This window comes from Sus scrofa, chromosome X (assembly GCF_054392235.1).
Source record: "Sus scrofa isolate SSC_HxYL_T2T_F1_AM1 chromosome X, Sscrofa_HxYL_maternal_Yorkshire_Landrace_v2.0, whole genome shotgun sequence".
Classification (NCBI taxonomy): domain Eukaryota; kingdom Metazoa; phylum Chordata; class Mammalia; order Artiodactyla; family Suidae; genus Sus; species Sus scrofa.
The window spans coordinates 135,793,154-135,820,606 of NC_139401.1; the positions used below are offsets into that span (position 1 = coordinate 135,793,154).

The following is a 27,453-nucleotide window of genomic DNA, read 5'->3' on the forward strand; positions in this document are numbered from 1 at the left end:
GGTGGCCCTGGGTGTGAGGCTGGCCAGGGTGGGGTCTGGGGTGAGGCTGGGCTACGACGAGCTCCTCGGTTGGCCCTGAGCAAGGCGGAGCCAGGCGACGTCCCCAGACGGACCGGGTTCCTCGTGGCGCAGCTCAGGACCGTGCGGGGCGTGGTCATGGGGCGAACCTGCCAGGGCCACCGACGACGGCGGTGCGGGGTGGACGGGTGGCTGCCCAGAGGGGCTGGCGTGGACTCCAGCGGGGCCGGGGCTTTGGCGGGAAGATTGGGTCGGGATGGGGGGCGGGTTGGGCGGGACACCGTCAGGAACTAGGCAAGTCGCAACGAGGGTCCAGCGGGATCGAGATTAGTTGCTGCTGCACGAGGTGATGGATATTAACTAAATTCATCGCGGTAAGTATTTTGCAACCTATGGATGCCAGCGCACGTGTGCTGTACACCTCAAAAAGAAAGAAGCGTTTCGTTTTGGGCCACCTTCCCGTGGAGATGCCAGGAGGTGCCCTGCGTAGCAACCTGAGTGAGCGAGCGGTCACTTAGCAACAGCGAGCGCCTGGCCAGGCCCTGCCCCAGCACCCCTGGTTTGAGCCAGGCAGGGGCGGTCCCCTCAAGGCTCCTGCCTATGAATCTTGCCACTGGAAAGCCTTTTCTCCAGAACCCTCAATTTGCAGATGTAATTTTCCCTGGACCAGGCTCCGCTTCTGGTCCCTTGATTTGCATACCACCGTGGAAATGACACCTCACCATAGAAAGCTAGAGGAGAAACCAAGTCTGAGATCCACGGTTTTCAATGACGCTGTGTCTTTATGCCTCATGTAGTTTGGATTTGATTAGTAAGGAACTTTATGTCTGCTGCTTCCCTGATAGGTACTGGTCTTTACTGAACTTTAATTTTTTCATTTTTGACAATACCAGCCTTCCATTTCAGAATAGTGATTAGAAGATGTACGGAGAATTTGTAGATATGTGTAATATACATATATTATATATATATGCATATATATAGCAAAATATACTTCAAAAATATGTAAAAATATAGTTATGCTAAAATAAGAATTTTCTAAATAGTAGGGATAGTATCGCGTGCAGTCCATGGCCCTGAGTCATTTCTTTTTTGGTTTTTAGTTTGTTTGTTTATTTATTTATTTATTGCTCCTTTTAGGGCTGCACCCCCAGCATATGGACATTCCCAGGCTAGGGGTCAAATCAGAGCAGCAGCTGCTGGCCTACACCACAGCCACAGCCACGCCAGATCCTGAGATCCTAGACTCATCTGCTCACGGCAGTGTAGGATCCTTAACCCTCTGAGCGAGGCCAGGGATGGAATCTGCGTCCTCATGGGTACTAGTCACGTTCATTTCCGCTGAGCCACGACGGGAACTCCTTTTTAAAAATATCCTGTGCAATAAAGCCAAGCTCCTTTGTAGCCCAGTTCTACGACTTTAGCGCATGTATAGATGTGGGTATCCACCACCGCCTTCAGCAGATGGATCAGCTCCATCAAGCCCGATAAGTCCCTGCTCTGCTGCTGCTGCCCCTCTGTAAGCACTGCGATTTTTGTCCAAGTAGCCTTTGTGAGGTAGAGCCCTGGGGGTGGGGAGCTGGACGGTGAGGCAAGGTTCAACGAAGACCACGAGGCAAAGTGAAATAGAGAAGTTTATTACTCACAGGTCCTGGAGGATGTACACAGCCAGCCTGGCGGGCCACACAGGAGGTCGAGGCAGGGCCCTGGCGGAGGGGCAGCAGCAGGCCCCGGGACATATGCCTTTATTAGGGTCCACAGGTGAAGTGTTTGTGAGGTCCCCCGCCTAAGGCCGGATCGAGTCGGTAAGCTCTGTGGGAAGGAGCTGGGAGGCGGAAGAGACTGTTTTCGCACCAGGGGCTTTGGGGAAGTCATATCTGTTTCACTTTCTTGTGACTCTGATGGCTGTCACCCAGGGCCCCTTAGCCACACAAAATGGGTGCAGAGGCTGCGATATTATGGAGGCGTTTAAAATCCCAACAGTTGTTAAACTCTTTCTTCAGACCTAACCCTTGACAACCACGGCTTTGTTTCCCGTCTCGGAAAAGATTCCCTTTCCCAGATGTCCTAAAGGTGGGTTCGCCAGGCGTGCCGCCTTTCGAGACTGGCTCCCATCACTAAACGTGCTGCTTTTGAGGCTCATCTAGGTTGCCGTGGGTGTCACGAGCTACGTCCTGCTGCTGAGCTGTCTTCCACTGTACGGATGTACCACGGTTTGCTCAACCACTTGCCTGTTGTGGGCCATCTTGGTTGTTTCCCGGTTAGCCCCATCCTCGTCCCCTGGGGGCGACCACTGTTGTTGGTTTTCCCTTTGTTGCCACACAGTGGTTTTGCCTGTTTTGGACATGGAATCGCACACGTGGTAAGGACTTTCAGTGAAGCCTCTTTCGAGATCCACCCAGGTCGAATGTGTGTATCAGTGATTCACTCCTTTTTATCCTTTCGTGTTATTTAGCCACGCTGATAAACCACAAGTGGATGGACGTCTTGCCTGTTTTCGGTTCTGTGTTATTATGAAAGATGCTGCTAGAAACGTTTGTGTTCAGGAGTTCCTCTCGTGGCTCAGCACAAACAAAACCAACTAGTATCTGTGAGGATGAGGGTTCACCCCCTGGCCTTGCCCAGTGGCTCGGAGATCTGGTGTTGCTGTGAGCTGTGGTGGGGGCCAGCAGCTGTAGCTCCTATCTGCCCCCTAGTCTGGGAACTTCCACATGCCCCTGGTGCGGTCCAAAAAAGCAACAACAACAACAAAAATCCCCAACATAGTTGTAACCCTTGCTCATGTCTAAATAACAATCCCAGCTTTCTTGTGTTGGTGTGGTATATGTTTATTCATTCTTTGACTTTCAATCTCTTTGTGTTCTCATGTTTAAAAAGAATCTTTCAGAGTTCCCTTTGTGGCTCAGTGGTTAAGGAACCTGACCAGGATCCATGAGGATGTAGGTCCGGCCCTTGGCCTCGCTCAGTGGGTTAAGGATCTGGCGTTACTGTGAGCTGTGGCATATGCCACAGATGCGGCTTGGATTCTGCCTTGCTGTGGCTGTGGTGGAGGGTGGCAGCTATAGCTCTGATTCCACCCCTAGCCTGGGAACTTGCATATGCTGCAGCTGTGGCCCTAAAAAGAAAAAGAGAAAAGAAAGCATCTCTAAGATTTCATTTTCTTGTGATTAATACTTCAATTGAGGTCTGTCCTCTTAAGAAAGTTTTAGTTACAACGCATTAGTATTGACTGCAGATCTAGAATATTCATTTGGCTTATCTGAAACTTATTGCCTATTGATGAGTAACTCTCCGTCTCCTCCTCCCTTGAGAACCTGGCAGCTACTGCTGCACTCTTTGAGTCTAAACTTGGCTATTTTAGACTCCTGGTATGAGAGGAATCATGTGGTATGTGTGTCTCTTTTTGGCGTATATTCTGGAACATTAGCCTACTGTTCTGAAGCTCTCTCTGTATTGTGTAAGAACAGCCCTTACAGAGCAGCTGATAGTGGAGTCTGCTGGGTTGCCAGAGCTGAAAGCAAGTCCTATCAATATTTGAAAGATGTCAGAACCATGTTTCAGTTGGAATTTAAGCTCGAAAGGCTCTTTGCGTCTCTTTCCCCACTGGCCTTGGCACAATAGATTTCCACATGCTCCTATACTAGGAATGAGAACTCAGCACCTCTTTCTGCAGTCCACCTCTGTCTCCAGATATTTTCCTTGTATCCATGTACAGTGATTTAGGGAATTAAAAAATCTTCATTAAGGTTCTTTAATGTCAAAAAATGAACGGTGTTTCTCTAGGCCTACCTAGGATTCAAGAGCCAAATATAGAGACGAGGGTCATTTTAAAAGGCCCAGAATTTGCTGTCCTGTTTAGCCACTCTCTCAAGGTTTTCAGACCGTCGGTTGGTATTGTTATACATAGAACCTTAGACTCTTAATCTTTCCGCTGAGTTCTTACTGAATAGGGTGCCTGGGTGCGTCTTGTATTTTCCCACCTCTGTCTTCACTGATTCATGGCCCCCACCTTCAGAGAGCATGTTTACTTAATGATACAGACTATTTTTACTCAGGGATTTTCCTCTGTGCCTAACTTATACTTAACATTTTTAGTTAGTGCTCTTCTTTGCGATCATTTTAGACATTTTATAATGGGGAACGAATAATCTGTATGTATACAAACAACTTCCTAGTTTCTATTTTACAAAAAAAAAAAAAAAGATTTTCACACAGCAATCCAAACTCAAGTAATATTCGGATGGGACCCTTGAGCTGGAGAAGAGTTTTTGGATTTTGTCTGAAGGTATGTTCCCTTTACAGACAATGGTTTGATTTCACCAGCTCCAATGCTACAGCACTAGACTATAGGCAAGAATTTTGCCTAACGGATCAAGCCCACCTCATGGTACATGAAGTGAATCGGGTTACAGCAGGCAGAGAAGTACATCATTTCCTTTGGATGCTACAAAGTTAATTCTTTCTGTTTTTTGGCCTGCAACATGTGGAAACTTCTGAGCCAAGGATCAAACTCACACCACAGCAGCGATCTGAGCTGCTGCAGTGACAATGCTGGATCCTTAACTCGATGTGCCACGAGGGAACTCCTACAATATTAGTTAAGTGACCCAATTTTTCTAGTGAAAGTCCAGACCATAAAGTAGTTAGAGGCCTAATACCTACTCAGGCTCTGTTGGCCTTTCAGATGATCAGTTGAAATGATTCATTTTGCGAGTTCCTGTTGTGGCACAACGGCATTGGTGGTATCTTGGGAGCGCTGGGACACAGCTTCTGCCCCTGGCCTGGCACTGTGGGTTAAGGATCTGGTGTTGCCCAGGAATTCCGTATGCTGCGGGGAGGCCAAAAAAGAAAAAAAAAAATGATTCATTTTTCATAACTGTGAGAAATAGTCTTTATTTTTGCTCTTTCTTCTTATCGTTCCATTTTTTTTTTCTCTGAGTATGGATTGATCTCACTCTCTCTCTCTCTCTCTCTCACACACACACACACATGAACACACACACACACACACACACACACACACACGAGACAAAGAGTGAACTCTTTGTTTAAAGACAATGAGAGTTTTTAGAAATTTGAGGCTAGTGATTCTGAATCCAGTACCATTGTGAGCTGGATGCAGGCAAGTGAAGAAGCAGGGTACCCGATGGCTCTTCTGGGGCAATTTCTCAGCTGCAGAGGCTGGCATTTTGGATCAGTGCTGAGTTGTCTCTTTCTGGCAGTTGCACTAGAAGCAGTCCTAGAATTTTCAGGTGAGTCGCTAATTTCTGATGCTCTCTTTTCTTTTGACTCTAGGACAGGCTCCATCCTTACCTACCACACATTCAGTTAGTACTATTATTAGTTATTACATTTAGTTACTTGTTGCTTATCACTGTTATGGAGTGAGTATAGAAAACATCTGCGAATTGATATCATCTGATCAGTACTAGTGACGAGGAAGTGGGCTGTATGGAGCCAAAGCATTCTTGGAGCACAGACAATGAATTTGATTTTGGAATGAAATGTAAGGGAGAATAAGAAAATCGATGTGAGAAGAGGGTAAAGAGGCGAGTTTCCTATGCATAAGCCCAAGAGTTTCACTGGGAAAAGCCACTTTCCCCAGACATTTCTTGCTGTTCTGCAGGCATGAGGGTTTTGACTTTATATGCAGCAGGGAAGTATATATTGCCAGGGAACGGCTAAAGCAAGAAAAGGGAGTCAAGAATACATGGCCTGAGAAGGCTTCTGAGAGAGAGAGCAAATACCTCTTTTCTCCAGAGGTCTAAGTACTGGTTGGCATTTGTGAGTGTTTCAGAGGTAGGCCTCTTCCTGCTGATACTGAAAATATCCTCAGAACCCAAGTTACAGAAAACTATTTCAGAGGAAGAAATGGATTCAAGACTAGATATTTCCCTGGGGAACAGAATGACGGAGTCTTCACCATCAGAGCGCAGTGGATTCTCAACACAATCGCCTTAATGATTTAGGCCAGATATGTCGTCAGTGAGGGACAAATTGACAGACTGTATCAGATTTGGAGGATTTTATTTCCATATTAAGAAGATGCAGAAGTTCGCTGGTGGCACAGCAGGTTAAGGCTCCAGGACCCAGCTTTGTCACTGCTGCGGTGCTGATTCAATCCCTGGCTGGGGAACTTCTGCGCGCTGCAAGCATGACCAAAAACGGCAGCAACAACAACAGAATTCACTCTAAATACATATTTCCATCTGGTTTATGTAGCCACAGCTCTTGACAGTCCTTCCCTCTGCTTCCCTCCAGAGGACTCTTGGGGACATTACATAAGGTGACATTAAGGAACACCAGCCCTGGCTTAGGTGTCAGGAAAATGTGTTCTTTCCTTACTAAATAGATAAGGAAGCTGCGGTTGACCCTGGAAATAAGTACGTAGCAAAATCAAATCCACTGCCTTAAACAATATGATGATTTGTATTGTCCACGGCATGATTAGAGCTTATAAGGTCACTAAATTGTCAACTGTTCTTCGTTTTTTTCTGAAGCAAGACTCTAGCTCATGGTTTAATGTTAGAAACCTATTGTCACTCTTAATTAGTTGAGTCGATAGTTTAAATGTCAAATTTGATGCTATCACTCTTTTTTCACTTGTTTCGTTTTTAGGGATGGTATTTTTGTTGTTGAAAGTATAATAAGCTTCTTGTTCCAACTCTAGAAAATAGGATCATACTCAAAGCCATTAGGGTCCAGAGCCAAACTCGTACTATTATGATTCCCTTTTTATAGAAGAGTAATTTCAGACATAGAGCGATTACGTAATTGAGGGAAAAAGTAAGGAGGAGGTCAATGTTGATGCAGGGAGGGGGCTTGAGGATGTAAATAAGAAATGAATTGAGAAGTTCAGAAATTGATTAGGTGGTAGAGAGCACAAAAGATGGAGGGTATCAGTTGAAGACAGAGGATGTGAGGAATCAAAGGCTGCTATCTCCTCGGACTGGGGAGTTAGTTACATTTTAAAAGGGCAGGGCTGCTGGATTCCGTGGCTGTGCTGGACCCCACTTTCTTCCCTCACACCTCTCCAGCTGGGCAGGTCATACATGAACTATTTTCTGTGTTTTCTCAGTAAAAGGCTCCATTTTACTTTGGGGCAGATTTTAGGTAGGGCATGAGATTGTGTGAACTCATTCATATACTTTTCCTATTAAGTCATAGGCTTACACCTTTCCTATTAGATCATATGTCAGAATTGGCTTTAATGACAAGTGATTCTAAGATCCCCGTGTTATATGATCGGATCCTCATCAGAGTGTGTATTGTTCTGCTCATTTGAATGGATACAGGTGTGTAGAGTATAACGTGGAGTTAAAATAAGCTAAATGTACCAATGAAAGTTGAAGATTAATGGTTGTCCACTGGCAGAAGGCATCAATATAAAGTCAAAAGCCTAGATTTGAGTTCTAGATCCATAACACATTTATTTCTGATCAATTTCAGCCATTGGTTCTCTCTGTATTCTGAAAACATTTCTCATGCTAGTGTTCCCTGTAATTTATATGATTTTTTGTAATGATGACTTATCTTTATTGCTTATGTAGGTTTAACCTGTAATCAAATTGTTTCTTTCCTTACCTTCTCTCCCCAATCCTTTACTTAGTTTATTAACTTTTTAATTTGCTCTGTTTTTAGTTTGTGCATATTCTCATGCACACGTCATTCATCAGCTCAGGAACTTTTTTCTTCCACCTTTATTTTATTTTATTTTTTTTTTGTCTTTTTGTCTTTTTGTCTTTTGTTGTTGTTGTTTGTTGTTGTTGTTGTTGCTATCTCTTGGGCCGCTTCCGCGGCATGTGGAGGTTCCCAGGCTAGGGGTTGAATCGGAGCTGTAGCCACCAGCCTACGCCAGAGCCACAGCAACGCGGGATCCGAGCCGCGTCTGCGACCTACACCACAGCTCACCGCAACGCCGGATCGTTAACCCACTGAGCAAGGGCAGGGACCGAACCCGCGACCTCATGGTTCCTAGTCGGATTCGTTAACCACTGCGCCACGACGGGAACTCCCTCTTCCACCTTTAAATTAGATGATTCTGTTTGTTCAGTGGTAGACTATTCCTCAAAAATATCAAATATCCAAAAACTAGCTTTCTGTTGTAAAAGATTATCTTAATTTGGCCATTTCCCTTCCTCTCTCATATAATAAGAGCTAACATTTTTTGAATACTTACTGTGTGCCAGGCAGGTGCTTTGGCAAAGTGCATGCATTCTCTCCTTTAATACACATAACCCTGTGAAGTAGGTACTACTTTTATTTTATTTTTATTTTTGTCTTTTTGCTATTTCTTGGGCCGCTCCCACGGCATAGGGAGGTTCCCAGGCTAGGGGTCGAATCGGAGCTGGAGCCACCGGCCTACGCCAGAGCCACAGCAACGCGGGATCCGAGCTGCCTCTGCAACCCACACCGCAGCTCACGGCAACGCTGGATCCTTAACTCCCTGAGCAAGGGCAGGGACTGAACCCGCAACCTCATGGTTCCTAGTCGGATTCGTTAACCACTGCCCCACGACGAGAACTCCGGTACTATTTTTAAATACCATTTTGTGGATGAGGAAACAGGATCATATAGGTGAACTGATTCTCCCAAGATTACACAGCTATTAGGTGATAGAGGTCATTGGTAACCTACACAAGAGCTGGATTTAGGGATCCATCAGTTGCGAAGATGCCTAGGAGCTCAGTATCTAACCGAAGCTAAACTGCACCCAGAATACATTGAGAACATTATAGTTTCCCCCCGAAACTAATGTATAGGCAACTTATTAACTAATTTATCATTTAATACTTCTCTACTTGAAAGAATTCACTCTCCATCTTTACCTTCTTGGTTTCAATTCGCTCATTCTTCTCCCTGCCCCCACTAGCTCCATTGAGGTCACTACTGATCTTCGTTCAGTTGTATTCAATGGACATTTTATTTTTATTTTTATTTTATTTATTTTTATTTTTTGTTATTGTTGTTGTTGTTGTTGTTGCTATTTCTTGGGCCGCTCCCGCGGCATATGGAGGTTCCCAGGCTAGGGGTCGAATCGGAGCTGTAGCCACCGGCCTACGCCAGAGCCACAGCAACGCGGGATCCGAGCCGTGTCTGCAACCTACACCACAGCTCACGGCAACGCCGGATTGTTAACCCACTGAGCAAGGGCAAGGACCGAACCCACAACCTCCTGGTTCCTAGTCGGATTCGTTAACCACTGCGCCACGACGGGAACTCCCTCAATGGACATTTTAATGTCTTCATTTAATTTGGCTTCTTGGTGTCACTCGACACAGTCTACCTTCTACCTTTTTTTAAACACCCAATTCCTTTGGCTCCCATGATGCCATGCAGCCTCTCTCAGTCCCATTTTAACTAATCACAGTTATTGTTTAGCCACCCAGTGTTTCTAGCCTTTTCCAGAGCCACAGAGCATTCAACGTGTCCAAGCTTTCATTTATGCAGAAATTAGATTTGAAAATAGCCTTTAGCTTACCTCGTGCCAGCAGTTAGTATCTCCATTGACAGAGGTAATTAGCTGATAGTCACAAAGCAAGTAAGTAACAGAGCTGTAACTCAAGGACCTTATATTCTTGTCTAATCTATATCATCCATACTTTCTCTTCTCAGAGTTCGAGAAATAGAATCTCTAGGTGTCAGAGGAAAAAGAAATATTGTATTGGAAAGTTAAAGAATTGTAAAATTCATTGGTGGAAATGATAACGCATCGACGTGCACATTTTTATTCATTAATTTCTCTCTTTTCCTTCTTCACAAGAAACTCCTGGATGAGTGCAAGGACCAATGCCGGCGTCAGATATCTGCGAGGAGTCAAATGTTTGGACAAGACCCATGTCCTGGCACATGCAAGTATCGCGTAGTATCGCATAGATGCAGACCAGGCAAGTTTCACAGTAGCGTTTAAATTCAAGAGGGAATTTACCAAAAAGGATGGGACCTACATAGTTGCCAGCTCATTTCTTTTTTTCTTTCTTTCTTTTTTTTTTTTTTTTTGTGTCTTTTTGCCTTTTCTAGGGCCGCTGCCGCAGCATATGGAGGTTCCCAGGCTAGGGGTCTATGCCAGAGCCACAGCAACGTGCGATCCGAGCCGCATCTGCAACCTACACCACAGCTCACGGCAACGCCAGATCCTTAGCCCCCTGAGCAAGGCCAGGGATCGAACCTGCAACCTCATGGTTCCTAGTCGGATTTGTTAACCACTGCGCCACGACGGGAACTCTGCCAGCTCATTTCCAAGTGCTATGTCTGTGTTTTCATGCTTAGGAATTTAAACATGACTGCATGATACCTTAACAGGTGTAACCCAGAGACATAAAATACCTCTTAGTGACAGAGGCTTACTTCTATTCTATAATGAAAGAAAAATTTTAAATTTACCTAAAAGTAAGAGCTACTTTCACTTTAATGCTCCTCTCATTTAAAAAATTTTCATGGTAACTCAGATTTCGATTGTAATCCTTCTAAAATTTATTTCTACAAGTTCAAATGACTTTATGATATATTTCACTTCATTTTAAGGAGGCTTAAATGATTAGTGATTCCAAACAGTTTAAAAACATAAATGTTGGGGAGTACCTGTCGTGGCTCAGTGGTTAGCGAATCCGACTAGGAACCATGGGGTTGCGGGTTCGATCCCTGGCCTTGCTCAGGGGGTTAAGGATCCGGCGTTGCCGTGAGCTGTGGTGTAGATTGCAGACGCAGCTCGGATCCTGCGTTGCTGTGGCTGTGGTGTAGGCCGGCAGCTGTAGCTCTGATTGGACCCCTAGCCTGGGAACCTCCATATGCCGCGGGAGCAGCCCTAAAAAAGGTAAAATGACCCCCCCCAAAAAATATATATATATAAATAATATAATATATATAAATGTTGGAATATAATATCGAATTTTAAAGGAAGCTTAAGTACCAACTTTGTTTCCTAGTGAACCACCAAATAAAGACAGTGTGTGAGAATGGTACACTGAGGCTTCAGTGCAGAGATAAATCTGTCTTGACAATTTTTTCTGCAAGTTACGGCAAATTCATGGAAGGAAAACAAGAATGTGGAGTAATGAATAAAAATGGACCTGTTCATAGGTATGTTGGAAATGGAAAACATATAAACCAACAACAGACTTTTCCACACTCTCTGGTGTAATATTAGTGATTTACTGAACTTTAAATAGTGGGCTAATATATTCCAGATCACCACGATATTCGTAGAGGCAATTTGATGAGACTAGGATTATCTCGAGTGTATAATATGTACATTCTCAACTAGTTCAAAACTAGATTATGAGCAAGAGTATAATCCTGTTTTAAAAATCTTATTGGAGGAGTTCCCATTGTGCTGCAGTGGAAATGAATCCAACTAGTATCCATGAAGATGTGGGTTTGATCCCTGGCCTCGCCCAGTGGGTTAAGGATCCAGCATTGCTATGAGCTGGGGTGTAGGTCACAGACGTGGCTCGGATCCAGTCTTGCTGTGGCTGTGGTGTAGGCCGGCAGCTACAGCTCCGATTTGACCCCCAGCCTGGGAACTTCCATATGTCTCGGGTCCGGCCCTAAAAAACAAAACAAAACAAAAATTTATTGGAGTATATGTAGCTTACAATGTTGTGTTAGTTTCATGTGTGTAGCAAAGCGAGGCAGTTATGCATGTACACATATCCATTCTTTTTCATATTCTTTTCCCATATAGGTTATTATAGAATATTGACTATAGTTGCCCATGCTATACAGTAGATCCTTGTTAGTTACCTATTTTATATATGGTAGTGTGTATACATCAATCCCAAACTCCTCACTTATCCCCTCCAAATTTTCCCTTTTGGTAACTATGAGTTCGATTTCAAAATCTGTGAGTCTGTTTCTCTTTTAATAAATAAGTTCTTTTGTAACTTTTTTTTTGCCACATGTGCAGCATGTGGAAGTTCCCAGGCCAGGGATTGAACCTGTGCTGCAGTTATGATCTGTTCTACAGCTGCAGCAATGCCAGATCCTTGACCAGATGAGCTTTGTGGGAACTTCCTGTATCTTTTTTATTAGAGCCTACATATAAGTGATATCACAGGATGTTTTGTCTTTCTCTGTCTGACTTACCCCACTCAGTATGATAATTGTTAGGTCCATCCATGTTGCTGCCAATGGCATTATTTCATTATTTTTTATGGCTAAATAATATTCCATTGAATATATGTACCATATCTTCTTTATCCATTACTCTGTCGATGGACATTTATGTTGCTTCCATGTCTTGGCTATTGTGAATCATGTTGCTATGAACATTAGGGGTGCATGTGTCTTTTCTAATTATGGCTTTCTCTGGATATATGCCCAGGAGTGGGATTGCTGGATTGTATGGTAGATCTATATTTAGTTTTCTGAGAAACCTCCATAGCGGTTGTACCAATTTACATTCCCACCAACAGTGTAGGATGGCTTCCTTTTCTCTACTCCCTCTCCAGCATTTATTGTTTGTAGACATTTTCATGATGGCCATTCTGACTGGTGTGAGGTGATACCTCATTGTAGTTTGGATTTGCGTTTCTCTAATAATTAGTGATGTTGAACATCTTTTCATGTGCCTGTTCAATACCTGTCTGTCTCCTTTGGACATTAAGCAAGAGTGTAATCTTGATCAGCTAGTCCAGAGCCACGGAAGTGTTGATTTTGAAAGCTATGCTTCGTATGTATTCCTGGCCTGTTTTCAAGAGACAGTGTGGGTGTAAGACAGTGCTTAGTTTTAAAATGTGCAAGCTCAGTAACCTCTGCCTACTCCAGTTTATCCTAAAGTGTGTGCCATGGAAAAATTACCCTAAAGTGTGTGCCACAGAAAAATGGACATTCTTAAGAATTTCATTGGAGAGAGTGAGGGGTGGATTGGGGTTTGGGATTGGCATATGCACACTGTGATATATGGAATGTCTGGCCAACGGGAACCTGCTGTATAGCACAGAGAACGTTACCTGATATTCAGTGATAATCTATGTGGGAAAAGAATCTGAAAAAGAATGGATGCGTGCATATGTGTAACTGAATTACTTTGCTGTACAGCAGTAATGATCAAAACATCATAAATCAACTATACTTCAGTAAAACTTTACAAAATGAAAAAAAAAGAATTTCACTGGAAAACCCAGTTATACTGACATATTCTCAGTTAATAATGCATTCTCGCTGAAGTGGGCTGAAACTTTAGCTATCAGTGAACACGGTCAATGTGCAATTGCTCTTTGGCTTAAATTGCCCTGATTTTCAGTGGTGTTGCTCTGTGATTATTGCTGCATTGTGTTGCATCCTGGTATAGTCATGGTTCTAGAGAAGATATGTTTCTTGAATGCCTCAGGTCAAAAAGCTTTGAATAACTTTTTTGTTGTTCTGCATAAACCCTGGCACAGTTCAGGGCAAAATCCTCATTAATCTTTTTCCTAACACACAAGATTATGCACAGGATTATTTAGCTTTACCTTTGGTCCAGTGATTCTCAATCAGAGGTAATTTTAAACCCTTCTCCAAAGACACTGTGTTTGGAAACATGTTTGGCTGTCACAACTGAGGGCAGTTGTCACTGACATCGAGTGGGTAGAGGTCAAGGATACACAAGACAGCCCCCTGCAACTAAGCATTATCCAGCCCCCAAAGTCAATAATCCCAAGGTTGAGAAACTCTGCTCTAGTGATAGAGCATAGCAGAACTAATTAAGATACCTCTGACCTGGCTCCCTCTTCTATGCTCCAATTCCTTCTTCCATAAAGGACAAAAGAAATTTAGTGCTGAATACACAAAGTATTTTTTAATTTTAGCCATCAATATTTTTCAAACTCGCTCAGCAGTACTAATATCTTTAATTGGTAAATACACATGCTTATTGAAACTCTGAAACAATACATTGTAAACTCTATATTTAAAGCAGTAAAAAGAATTTGGGCTGTTAGGAGTTTGGAGAAAATCAGCAATCTTTAAAATCCTTGGCAAACAAAAACTGTATTATACTTTAGGTACAAAAGTCACAAGAGCTTCTTCTATGCATTTGAGAAGGGAGAGAACTCAATGCTTGGCATTATTTTATATTTGCCAAGAACCTGGGAGGTCCTATGGTTTTATTTCCTAGGGCAGATGAGCCAAGATACCGGTTTCTCTCTAAACCAAAAAACAATTCTGGACCTGATATGGAGCTAAAACCTGGCAGTATGATGTGCCAGAAAAAATTAAGATCGCTTTTTCTATCCAACAATCAGGTGCATTTGCTGTTGCCCAGCATCCACTACCCCCTCTTACCAACATCCTGGATTTCCTGTTAGGAAATTATTAACATTGACTCTAGTCTAATGAGACCATGCTCGTCCCTAGCCAAGGCGTGGGCATGCTAGCCAAGTTAGGCCAAGCCAATAGATACTCCTTGCGTGATATTTCTGTCTCAAGTAAAGTGACAAAGACCTTAACAGTAGCTAGATTCATTCACCCCAAAGGTGACATCCTGAATAGACAGTTTTCACTGCAAGACCACCCTTTTAGTTTTGTTTCCTTGAGACCTCAAAGTATTTTGCATGCTTAAAAAAACCCTCGCAAGCCTGCATTGCAGAAATACCTACTCTTGTTCTCCTATGCGTTCTACCTCTTTTTTCCTTCCCAACACTCATTTTGTTTTTGAATCATAACCAACAGAGTGCTTAGCTCCTGACACTCTACAAAGAGTCTTGAGACAATGTCAAAAGAGAGAAAACGCTACATTGTTTGCAGACACGCCTACTTTTGGTGAACCTTGTTTCCCAGGAGTGAAGAAACAGTTGCAAGTTTCCTTCATATGTGGTAAGAAAAACAGGGTACTCTTGCCACTTAACAAGTTACTGTGATAAGGTTACAATATTATATCTTACCATAATAAAAATAGCTAAAATATGTATAACATTTTTCAGTTTATAATTTTTTAAACTTTTCAGCATTATTGTTACAATTTCTTCTAAGAGCAACTTTTGAAATGCTGTTTTTTTTTTCTTTGTCTTTTTGCCATTTCTAGGGCCGCTCCAGCAGCATATGGAGGTTCCCAGGCTAGGGGTCGAATCGGAGCTGGAGCCACCGGCCTACGCCAGAGCCACAGCAACGCGGGATCCGAGCCGTGTCTGCAACCTACACCCCAGCTCACGGCAACACCGGATCGTTAACCCACTGAGCAAGGGCAGGGACCAAACCCGCAACCTCATGGTTCCTAGTCGGATTCGTTAACCACTGCACCACGACGGGAACTCCCTAGGAGCAACTTTTGAAATGCTTCTTACCTAACATAACATAACATAATAGCAAAGTGCTATTTAGAAAACAGAGCAGAAACTGACACAACACGGTAAATCAACTATACTCTAATTAAAACAAAAAATAAAAACACAAGAGAAAAAGAAAGAAAGAAAGAAAGAAGACACAGACTACTTCCCAAATGGAAAAAAAAAGTCCAGCAATAAATTTACTTGTTCCTTACAATTTTTTAAACTCAATAAATTTTATTACATTTATGGTTGTACAATGACCATCACAACCCAATTTTATAGCATTTCCATCCCCAAGCCCCAGCCCATCCCTCCCCCTCGAACCTGTCTCTTTCGGAAACCGTAAGTTTTTCAAAGTCTGTGAGTCAGTATCTGTTCTGCAAAGAAGTTCATAGTATCCTTTTTTAGATTCCACTTATAAATGATAACATATGACATTTGTGTCTCACTGTCTAACTCCACTTATCATGATAATATCTAGGTCCATCCACGTTGCTGCAAATGCCATTATTTCATTCTTTTTATGGCTGAGTAATAGTCCAACCACATCTTCTTTATCTACTCTTCTGTCGATGGACATTTAGGTTGCTTCCATGTCTTGGCTACTGTAAATAGTGTTGCAACGAACAGTGGGGTACATGTGTCTTTTTGAGTCATGGTTTTCTCTGGATAGATGCCCAGGAGTGGGATTGCTCATTCAAATGGTAATTCTATTTTCAGTTTTCTGAGGAATCTCCATTCTGTTTTCCGTCGTGGCTGCACCAATTTACATTCCTACCAATAGTATAAGAGGGTTCCCTTTTCTCCACACCCTCTCCAGCATTTATTGTTTGTAGATTTTTTTATGATGGCCATTCTGGCTGCTGCAAAGTGGTACCTCATAGTAGTTTCAATTTGCACTTTTTAAAAACAATTAGTGATGTTGAACATCTTTTCATGTGTTTTTTTTGGGCAATCTGTATGTCTTCTTTGGAGAATTGTCTGTTTAGATCTTCTGCCCATTTTGTAATGGTTTCTTTTCTTTTTTTTTTTGGTTTTGAGCTGCAGGTGTTTACATATTTTGGAGATTAATCCCTTGTCAGTCACTTCAGCAAATATTTTCTCTAAGTCTACAGATTGTCCCTTTGTTTTGTTTATGGCTTCCTTTGCTGTGCAAAAACTTTAAAATTTAATTAGGTCCCATTTGTTTATTTTTGTTTTTATTGTCATTATTCTAGGAGATGGATCTGAGAAGATACTGCTGTGGATTATGTCAGAGAGTGTTTGGCTTATGTTTTCCTCTAAGAGTTTTATAGTGTCCAGTCTTATATTTAGGTCTTTAATCCATTTTGAATTTATTTTTGTGAATGATGTTAAGAAGTGTTCTCATTTCATGTGGCTGTCCAGTTTCCCCAGCATCTCTTCTTCTTCTTCCTCCTCCTCCTCTTCTTCTTCACTTTTTCAGGGCTGCACCCATGGCATGTGGAAGTTCCCAGGCTAGGGGTCAGATAGAAGCTGTAGCCACCAAGCTATACCACAGCCACAGCAACACTGGACCAGAGCCGCGTCTGTGACCTACACCACGGCTCATGGCAGTGCTGGATGCCTAACCCACTGAGTGAGGCCAGGGATTGAACCTGCATCCTCATGGATCCTAGTCAGGTTTGTTAACTGCTGAGCTGTGAAGGGAACTCTAGCACCAGTTATTGAACGGGCTGTCTTCTCCATTGTATATCCTTGCCTCCTTTGTCATAGATTAGCTGCCTGTAGGTGTGTGGGTTTAATTCTGGGCTTTCTACCCTGTTCCACTGATCTGTGTTTCTGTTTTTGTGCCAGTACCATATGGTTTTGATGACTGTAGCTTTTTAGTATAGCATGAAGTCAGGGAGCCTGATTCCTCCAGCTCCACTTGTCTTTCTCGGGATAGCTTTGGCTATTCTGGGTCTTTCATGCTTCCAAACAAATTTTAAAATATTTGGTTCTAGTTCTGTGAGTTTACAATTTTTTTTGACATCCACATTTCTCACTTAATCTTTACAATAATCCTCTGAGGCAGGTAATAGTAGCATTCCCATTTTACAGAAAAGCAAACAGAGGTTCAGAAAGGAGAATTAACGTGTTCAAGTTTATACAGCTGTTAAGTGACTGATTCCATACCTCTGAGATGTTCAGGAGAAAATAAGTAAGCAAATTTGTGTGTGTGTGTGTGTGTGTGTGTGTGTGTGTGTGTGTATTTTCAGGGTTAGGCCAGTACTGAAGGTATTAGGAGCTGTGTATCAGTTGGGATGCTTAGGTACAAGCAGAAGTCAACGTAAGCAGATTAAGCAGGAAGGAGGTTATTAAAAAGGGCAGTGTATAGCTCATAGAAGTTGTTGAGAGGAATGCATAACCTGGTTCAGCTATATACCTAAGAAAAATGCCCCAAACTGTACTTTGGAACTTTCTGGTAAGAAAAATGCTTACTCTACTAAACAGCTGCTGCCACCAAAGAGAGAGAGTGTCTGATGTCTCTAGGTTCCAAGTCAGTCTGGCAAAGACACATCTGATTGGGGGAGCTTCGATTATGTTCCCGTTCCCTAGTTGTAAGGGGGATTGGGAAAGTTAGTGTCTAGAATTTTCATCCCTTGTGATAGGCGGTAGAGTTTTCTCACTGCAAACCCCATAATGTGGGTTAATATTGCAATCATAGAAAGGAGTTAAGGTTTGGAGTAGCCAGAACAGTTAACACAGCTATCATTTATGTATCTTAATATGTTTACGTCTCCCTAAAAGGTTAATGATCGTTACTTTACTGATATTTATAGGATGGGGAAATCTCCAAATAATAATTTGATATAGGATGATAACTGTTGTGTACAGTTTGACGAGAACAAAGTCCAAATGAAAATTAGCTTAAGAGACTTGCAGAGAAAAAGAAATTTCAAAGGGGACTAAGAAAAGCAAAGCAGGAAAGAAGATGAGACGAAGATGATGCGAAAACATAAAGGGGGAAGACCAGTGAAAAGGAAGAGGTAGTCAACCGTGCCTGTAATGTCAAGAGGGACAATAAGACGAAAACTTAGAGGTAGCTCTGGGGGATGTGAGGTCACAGAATTTCTCGTTTTTAGTTTTTATTTCAAACATGTCAACATTTTCCTAAACTAAGAGGAAGGAGCCATTCCATTCCATTAAAACAATGGCCTCATCTTCTTTGGTATTTGGAAAATCCTTATTTTGAAGTTGCTTCAATCCACAGTCTTCACTGCTTTCCAGTTCAAGAATCCTTAGAGCTTAGTGCACACTCCTTACTTTTCTGCTTTGAAATGTCATTCATTCTTTCTTCCTCTTTTCTGACAGTGCCTAGACCATTACCCGATTCAACACTTACAATTTATCCCATGGAAATAAATAGTTGTGATAATGCTGTCATTTTAAAATTCAGGTTTAATATTACCTTAATTTCATTTCTCACAATATACTAATTTTTAAATTAAGGTCTGCCTAATATCAACTTTCTAACCATCCCAGTTGTATGAACAGTAGCTGCAGTTCCCATGCCAATTTTTCTACCCTTTGATTTTTTGCATTTCAGTGCCTATAAAGCTGCTGCAACAAATGGACCATAGCTCACTGGACCCATTTACACGGTCTGATTATATATATGGTAAGTACCAGAAGACATTCTACATAGTAGGACTGCCTAAAGGGGAAGGGTTAAAAATGAAATAACGAAGTTGCCCTATTTAATGCTAAATTTTCTTTTCTTTATATTTTCCTTCCTTAAAAACTTGGGTCCAAACTGATCTCCTGCAGAATGCTTCCTATAAAATATCTCTTCTATTCTGACACAATCTAATATCTAGTCAAGTGCAAAAAACAAAGACATAAAAATGGAATTTAATATTTGAACTGGTAGATATTATTTTACTGTCTATTGGAAAGCTTTCCTAGACCTTCTGGTGGTGGAGAATTTCTTCCGTACAGTAGCAGAGAACGATCTCTGGAAGTCAGTTGGTGTATCATAATTAGATGTTTAAGGTATAGAGTTAAAATTATACAGTTAATATATAATAGCGGAGTCTAAGATGATTAGTCCAAATTTCATTAATCTTTGATCATTCTAAAATGGCAAACTTCCTCCCAGTTTTCTTTAAAAATTTTTTTTATTACTCAATGAATTTTATTACATTTATATTTATACAACGATCATTGGGTTGTGATGATCATTGTACAAATATCAACCCAATTTTATAGCATTTCCATCCCCAACCCCAGCCCATCCCCCCACCTCCAACCTGTCTCCTTATTGAAAAACAATAAGTTTTTCAAACTCTGTGAGTTAGTGTCTCTTCTACAAAGAAGTCCTTTGTGGCCCAGAATGTGATCAGTCCCCAGTTTTCTTTTTTTTTTTTTTTTTTTTTTTTGCGTATTTTTGGAGGTATTATTTACATACCATAAAATTCACTCATATTAAGCATGTAATTAATGATTTTTAGTATATGCACAAACTTGTGTAACCATTACCGTGGTCATACTTTAGATCATTTTATCATCCCCCAAAGAAGTCATGTACCATTAGCCGCTTACATTGGATTCCCAAGAGACCTGTTGACTCAAAAATAAATCAAGATTATTAATTGTGTTAAGCCAATATTCCTAATCTGTATTGCACTGATGACTGCTTTCTCTATCAGTTCCCAAAGCAGATGATATAATGTTGGGTTTTCACATGTCTCTTTCACTCCTGCAAGTCTTTGATTATGGATGTTGAAGCCACTTTGTCACTCACCTAATATGTTACATCATCCTGGTGTATTGACCTTATTGTATGCAGTGATCTTTTAAATCTCCAGGAAGTTCTATTGCCTTAATGTTTATTGTATTTGATGTTAATTTAGTTGCACCAACTTTTTGTGGTTTGCATTTTCCTGTTGTATCTTATTGATTTCTACACTTACAAAAAGGCATTTTTTTCATTTTATTCTGATTTTCAAATTTATTTGCATTGAGTTGAGCAAAGTTGGCTCACATAGAACTTTTTAACTTTTAATTTTGAAATAAGGTCAAACATACAGAAAACTTTCAAGACTGGTACAAAGAGTTCATCTAGATTCTCCATTTTAAAATATAAAAAAAATTTTTTTTAGGGCCACAGGTGTGGCACGTGGAAATTCCCAGGCTAGGGGTTGAATCAGAGCTATGGCTGCTGGCCTATGCCACAGCCACAGCCATACCAAATCTGAGCCGCATCTGCGGCCTACATCACAGCTCTCGGCAATGCTGAATCCTTAACCCACTGAGTGGGGCCAGGGATCGAACCCACATCCTCATAGTTACTAGTTGGGTTCATTACTGTTGAGCCACAATGGGAATATTTTTAAAATCACATTTGCTTTGTTCTTATATCATCTATCTAGTCTCTGTGTATATATTCATAGTACTATTTTTCTGAACACATTGAGGATATGTTGAGGCATTGATGTTGCAGTATCCTAAAGTAGCTCAGTGTATATCTTTAAAAATGCAGGCATCTCTTATTCATAACCATAGTACAATGCTTGAAATCTTAGAATTAACACTTACAAAAACTACCATTTAATCCAGATCCCTTTTCAAAGATTTCTAATTGTCTCAATAATGCTCTTTATAACTATATTTTTTTCTGATCTAGGATTCAATACACGATCATATGTTGCAATTAAGTTTCATGTTTTTAGTTTGATGTAGTCTCAATCTGTAACAGTTCCTCTGTCTTTCCTTTTCTTTCATGACGTTTTTGGACAGGCACAGATTCGGTTTTTTTGTTTGTTTGCTTTGTTTTGTTTTTGTTTTTGTTTTAGCCATGCCCGCAGAATGTGGAAGTTCCCGGGCCAGGGATTGAACCTGTGCCATAGGAGTAACAATGTTGGGTTCTTAACCTGGTGAGCCAACAGAGAACTCCATCGATAAGCTGTTTTGTAGAATGTTCCTATGTTCAAATATGTCTGATGTTTCCTCATGATTAGATTCATGTTATGTACTTTTGGTAGAAATACCATAGAAACGATGTATCTGTTCCATTACTGATCGGATGATCTTTGATAACTCGGTTAAGGTTGTGTGTCCCAGATGTCTTTACTGTAAAGTAATATTTTTTCCCTTTGTAAGTAGCATGTGTCTCATAGGAAGATGCTTTATATGAATATGCCCTGTTTCTCAACAAACTTTCTCTCACTATCAAAGATCTTTTCCTGAATGAATTGTTACTGTTTTGGACGCAAAATGGTGATTTTCCAATTCTATAATTCTTCTACATTTGTTAGTTGTAATTCATTTTTAAAACGAGCTTTCCTTTCTCTTCATTCATTAAGATACTTTCATTGTCTTTGTGTTTTTGTTTGTTTGTTTTGTTTTGTTCGTGACTGCACCTGTGACATGCAGAAGTTCTGGGGCCAGGGATCAAATGAGATAGATGTCTTTGAACATTAGAAATCAAAATTTTAACGTCAGGCACTTACACTACCATCAAACAAGCTAATGGTTAGGTGCTTACACTGCAGGTGAACAGTAAAACCTCCTAGCACTAGTTATCCTTTTGGTCACCAAATAGTCAGTACACACAATACAATTACCTATCATTTACCAAAGGATAAATAACTCAGAAAGTCCCAATCAGTCACTGTACTCAGCTCAAAATCTGTGATGTGAGGTAGTCTTTACATTAAGTCCAGATATGACTCCTCTTTTTTTTTTTTTTTGTCTTTTGGTCTTTTTGTCTTTTCTAGGGCTGCTCCCTCGGCTAGGGGTCTAATCGGAGCTGTAGCCACCAGGCTATGCCAGAGCCACAGCAACATGGAATCCAAGCTGCATCTGCGACCTACACCACAGCTCACGGCAATGCCGGATCGTTAACCCACTGAGCAAGGGCAGGGACTGAACCTGCAACCTCATGGTTCCTAGTCGGATTCGTTAACCACTGAGCCACGACGGGAACTCCAAGATATGACTCCTTTTGATCCGGCGACCTCGAAACTAAAAATGACTGGAGATGGAAATATTCCTTGATTAGGTCTTGTTTTGTTGCTTGGGGGGTAACCCTCCAAGTCTATCCTTATCTGGGAATCTTGGCATTTTCCTCTGTTCATTTATCTTCATTACTTTTTCTTTCTCTTCCTCGGACTGCATACTTTCAAAGAACTAAAGGGAAGCATGAGTATGATGTCTTACCAAATGGAGAACTTCAATAAAGAAAAACTGTAAAAATTGAACTAAATTCTGGAGCTGAAAAGTACAACTAAAATGAAAAGTTCACTAGGAAGCTCAACAGCATATGTGAGCTGGCAGAAGAATCAGCGAAATTAAAGATAGGCTAATTGAAATAGGAGGATCCGTTTCGTCGAAGAAAACAAGTTGAGAGAAGAATGATAAAATAGATACAGGTATGGATTGGTTCAGATTAAGGCAAGTGAAGGAATTTCTGTCCGATGGATTCTGTCCTTTATTGAGAGTGGAGATAGGGATGAATAGGGGGGCACAGGACCATTTTAGAGAAGTGAAACTATGTTGCATGACACTGTGAAAGCGGACACATAACATCGTGCATTTATCAAAATCCGTAGAACTGCGCAACACAGAGTGAATCCTCAGGTCAACTAGGGATGTTAGTCAATAACGATCGATCAGTGCTGATTCATCGATTGTAACAAATGGATCCCACACATGCAAAATGTGAATGGGAGAAATCCTGTGTGAATAGGGTGGAGGGAGGGGGAGGGGAAATATTCATGGAAAGTCTGTACTTTCTGACAATGTCTCTGTAATCTAAAAACTTATTCTGATATCATAGTCATCAAAAATTTCAAAAATAAAGGAAACATCTGTTTGGCTGCATGAAATACAAGTGAAATATATTGTGATGGGAAAATAATTTCTAAGTATAATGAAGATTGTTACTTTTTAATTATAATTCTTATGATCCCCAAACAGGATCCATAAGGAAAAAAGTTCTAGATTTGAATAAATAAAAAATTAAGCCTCCCAACATCAAAAACTGCTACAATTTATATTAAAAGGCAAACCACAAAAACTATTTGCAATAATCTTGACAAAGAGGCTAATTATTAACAATGTATAAGAATCTTTTGAATCCATAACAAAATCATTTACTTGCTCCAATTAGACAAATGATATTAATATACCATTGACAGAAGAAGAAACACCTAAATCTAATAGATGTGATGAAAGCATTTAACATTCCTGTGACTCAAAGTCATACAACATTGGTGAGATAACAAATTCAGTAAATGTTTGAGATAACATTTTCTTACTAAAGTGGTAATTGAAAGAAAATGCAATACTCCATGTTAAAGTGAAATCATGAGCATTTTGATGTGCTGGTGGTGTGTATCACTGGTATAATTCTGAAAGGAAACTTGACAATATCTATTTAGAGCCTTACAAGTTGAGATCTTATAGAATATAAAGCCATTAAAAGAAATTTAGAGAGTTTTGCTGTGGCACAGTGGGCTAAGAATCCAACTGCAGTGGCTTGGGTTGCTGCGGAGGCAAGGGTTTGATCCTGCCATGGTGCAAGAGGCTAAAGGATCCAGTGTTGCCCAGCCGTGGCATAGGCCGCAGCCATTAAACAAACAAACAAACAAAAAAAAAAAGAAATTTAGAAAAATATTTGGAATGGATAAGCAAAGATATCCCACTGTATAGGATGCGGAACTATATCCAGTCTCTTGGGATGGAACACGATGGAAGCTAATATGAGAAAAAAATGTACATATACATATGACTGGGTCACTTTGCTGTATAGCAGAAATTGGCTCGACATTGTAAATGAGCTATAATTTAATAAAGCAAATGTAAAAAAAAACCCTTAAAGATATACATCGAAAAGTTCATCTTCAGTATTCCTAAGTGCTGGTATTATGGGTGGCTTTTTCCAGTTCCTGGATTTTCTAAATTGTCTCACAATACATCTCATGTTTATATTAAAAACGGACAAAGGTAAATATTTGATTCAACTTTCAGTGGGAAAGAAAGGCTATCTGGTCATTTCATGAAAGGATCACGATATTATGAACATGAAACTGCTCTAAAAACAAAGTCCTTAAAAAAACCCCAAAAAATACTATATATATATATATATATATATATATATATATATATATATAATTATGTTACCTGCTTCCCCCCCCCCCAATAAACTCTCATTAGCAGTTTCTCCTGTCACAATAAATACTTTTTTTTTTCTCGTCTTTTTATGGCTGTACCCAAGGCCTATGGAGGTTCCCAGGGTAGGGGTTGAATCAGAGCTGAAGCCGCCGGCCTACACCACAGCCACAGCAATGCGGGGTCCAAGCCGGCCGCCTCTGCCCCCTACACCATGGCTCACAGCAACGCTGGATCCTTAACCCACTGTGTGAGGCTAGGAATCGAACCTGTGTCCTCATGGATACTGGTCAGATTTGTTTCCGTTGAACCAGGACAGGGACTCCATAAATCCTTTTAAACATCCGAAAAGAGCGCTAATGATAGGCGAAGGTCATGAAAGGATAAACTCCTCTTCCCGAACTGATAGCAAGGGGAGCAATAGGGATACTTAAAGTAACATTGTTATTCTGAGGAAGCAGAGGTCACAGCACTCAATACAAGGAGTTAGAGATTGTTACGTGATGAAACCCAGCTTATCATCTTATCAAGTACAGAGCTGCCAAGGGAGGTTTTTTTCTCATTGGACGTGTCTCTGGTGCACGGTGTTGCATTTAACATGGAACTGGTGAAATACGCAACTTCTTTTCAAAGTGTAATATTTTATTCTCTGTATTTTCAACTTTGACAAATAAAAAATGCATATGCAACCACTATGTTTTGCTTGAGACACGAGGAAAAAAACGCCACTCAACCATGCCTGGGCTCCACGTTTCTAAAGATTAAATGAACACGAAAGCCCTGTCCAATTCTTATTCAGTGTAAAGTCCTCTCAGGCTTCCATAACAAAATGCTATATACGAGTTGGCTTAAACAACAGAAATTTATTTTCTCACAGTTCTGGAGACGTTTCTCACAGTTCTGGAGAAGTTTCAGATCGAGGGGCCAGCATGGTTGGTTTCTGGTGAGAGCTCCCTTCCTAGATTAAAGGCATCTACCTTCTCACTGTATGTCCTTAGATGGTAGAGAGAGAGAGGAGAGAGCGCGAGCGAGAGGGAGAAATCCTTGTGTCATCTCTTCTTACAAGGGCGCCAGTCCCATCGCGAGGGCCCCGCTTCTCGGCCTCATCTAAACGTAATGATCTCCCAAAGGCCTCACGTCCAAATAGCACCACAGTGAGGGGGGGGGCTCCAACACAGGAATTTGGAGGTGGGGGCAGAATTCAATCCATCGCATTCAGGAACGAGAGAAACCAAGAGACGAAAGAACTGGCTTGTCGTTCCGTGTTGATTCTTCATTTCAGTATTTCTCATATTGGTCCCATTATTGAGCATTCCTGGAAGGATCGACCTTGGCTGAAAGACGAGATCCCTAAGTCTTTCTTTCGTTTTCCCTTGAACAGTGCTCGTGATCCTTACGGATCCCTGGTCTATTGTCTTCCTCACAGGCATACCTGAGAAAATGGGCTTGCATTTCCCGTGCGGCGTCTCCGGAGGACTTATCTTTCCGTTATGCATCTTCCCTTCCAAAGTGACCTTTGTCCAGGACATGAAAACTGTATAAATCCCAAGTTGAGCAAGAAAAAGCCACAGGATGAGGATGAAGACGATAACCACGAAGATGACAGTTCTTCTGGCTCCTCTTTTTGTCCTTTGCCTCACAGCCATCCACCCGCAAAGAGCATGTTTTGCCCCGAACTGCCTGCAGCTTTAGAGCACGCAGCTAAGGAAGGAAACCGAGAAAGAGATGAAATCTGGATACCAAGGAATCTAGTCCTTATGCCATTTACAAAATCAAATCTGCCGCAAGATAAAATGACCCAGGATGTGCTATTTACCGGAGTCCAAGTGTAAGGACAGATGATTCTATGTTTTTTTTTTTTATATATATTTTTTTATATATATTTTTTTGTCTTTTGTCTTTTGTTGTTGTTGTTGTTGTTGCTATTTCTTGGGCTGCTCCCGCGGCATATGGAGGTTCCCAGGCTAGGGGTCTAATCGGAGCCGTAGCCACCAGCCTATGCCAGAGCCACAGCAACGCGGGATCCGAGCCGAGTCTGCAACCTACACCACAGCTCACGGCAACGCCAGATCCTTAACCCACTGAGCAAGGGCAGGGACCGAACCCACAACCTCATGATTCCTAGTCGGATTCGTTAACCACTGCGCCACGACGGGAACTCCGATTCTATGATTTAAATACAGATATGCCACAAAATACTGGGTGGTAAAGAGTACAGCGGAAGCATAAGGTGCTAACGGAGGACAGAAGACATGTAAATTCGTCTAATATGCAAAGGCCCGAGGTCAGGGAAAAGGCGAAATAATACAGAATATTAATAACGAAAGCATACAGGGTAAAGAGAGGTGAGGCTAGGATTGAATCTTGTAGGATGAGTGAAAGTTTGCTGGGCACATTAGATGTGGGGAAATGACATTCGAGGAAGAGGAAAAGGCGTGTGGAAAGGCACAGAGGCCGGGGCGAGCATGGCACATCAGGGAAACTGCAAATAGTTATATCGGAGATGATGCAGCCAGAGCGATGTGACCGGGGAGTGTGCAGTTTTCAAGGGTCACTCAGTTCAGAATGGAGATTTGATTAGGAACAAAGACAAGAGGGAAGGCAGGAATCTATCATGAAGAATACTTTCAAAACTTTTAGAAATGTTTGGCTACAATATATAAATACATTCTAATATGTATCTATTCCTATTCCAATTAAAACTTGTATTGATATTGATAAATTGCCCCACCAAATATACTCCCATGGGATAAACACACCAAAGAGTGTTTGATGCTTGTTTTTTCATATCCCAGCAATGTATATTAAAAATCTAATAAAAATTAAACATCTAAGAGACAAAATATACTTCTCACCTTCTCTCCTATATGCCTCCAGCTCTTTCTATATCTTTATTCATTCTTTTTTTCACTAATGTCTGAAAGTGTGAAGCACAACTTCTTTTCAAGGATAGCTCACAATAATTGCAATATGTGTGTGTTTATTTCTTTTAAAAAATATTTCAGGGAGTTACCATCGTGGCTCAGTGCTTAACAAACCCCACTGGTATCCATGAGGTTGCGGATTCGATCCC

The 27,453-nt window shown here is 41.3% G+C and overlaps 1 non-coding gene across 3 annotated transcripts; it reads left to right on the forward strand.

Annotated features, from left to right (window-relative positions):
- The first annotated feature begins 1,635 nt into the window (after positions 1-1,635).
- On the forward strand, positions 1,636-27,223 carry LOC106507061 (uncharacterized). 3 transcript variants are annotated; one of them, XR_014835215.1, is made up of 6 exons: positions 1,636-1,823; positions 9,782-9,905; positions 10,944-11,097; positions 18,814-18,885; positions 21,986-22,639; positions 25,807-27,223. It is a non-coding gene; the product is annotated as an uncharacterized LOC106507061 (transcript). The 3 variants fall into 3 exon arrangements; XR_014835214.1 differs by lacking the exon at positions 25,807-27,223 and adding an exon at positions 14,668-14,811 and having other exon boundaries at positions 1,656-1,823; positions 21,986-23,127; XR_001302759.3 differs by lacking the exons at positions 1,636-1,823; positions 25,807-27,223 and adding an exon at positions 5,131-5,270 and having other exon boundaries at positions 21,986-24,091.
- Positions 27,224-27,453: the final 230 nt, after the last annotated feature.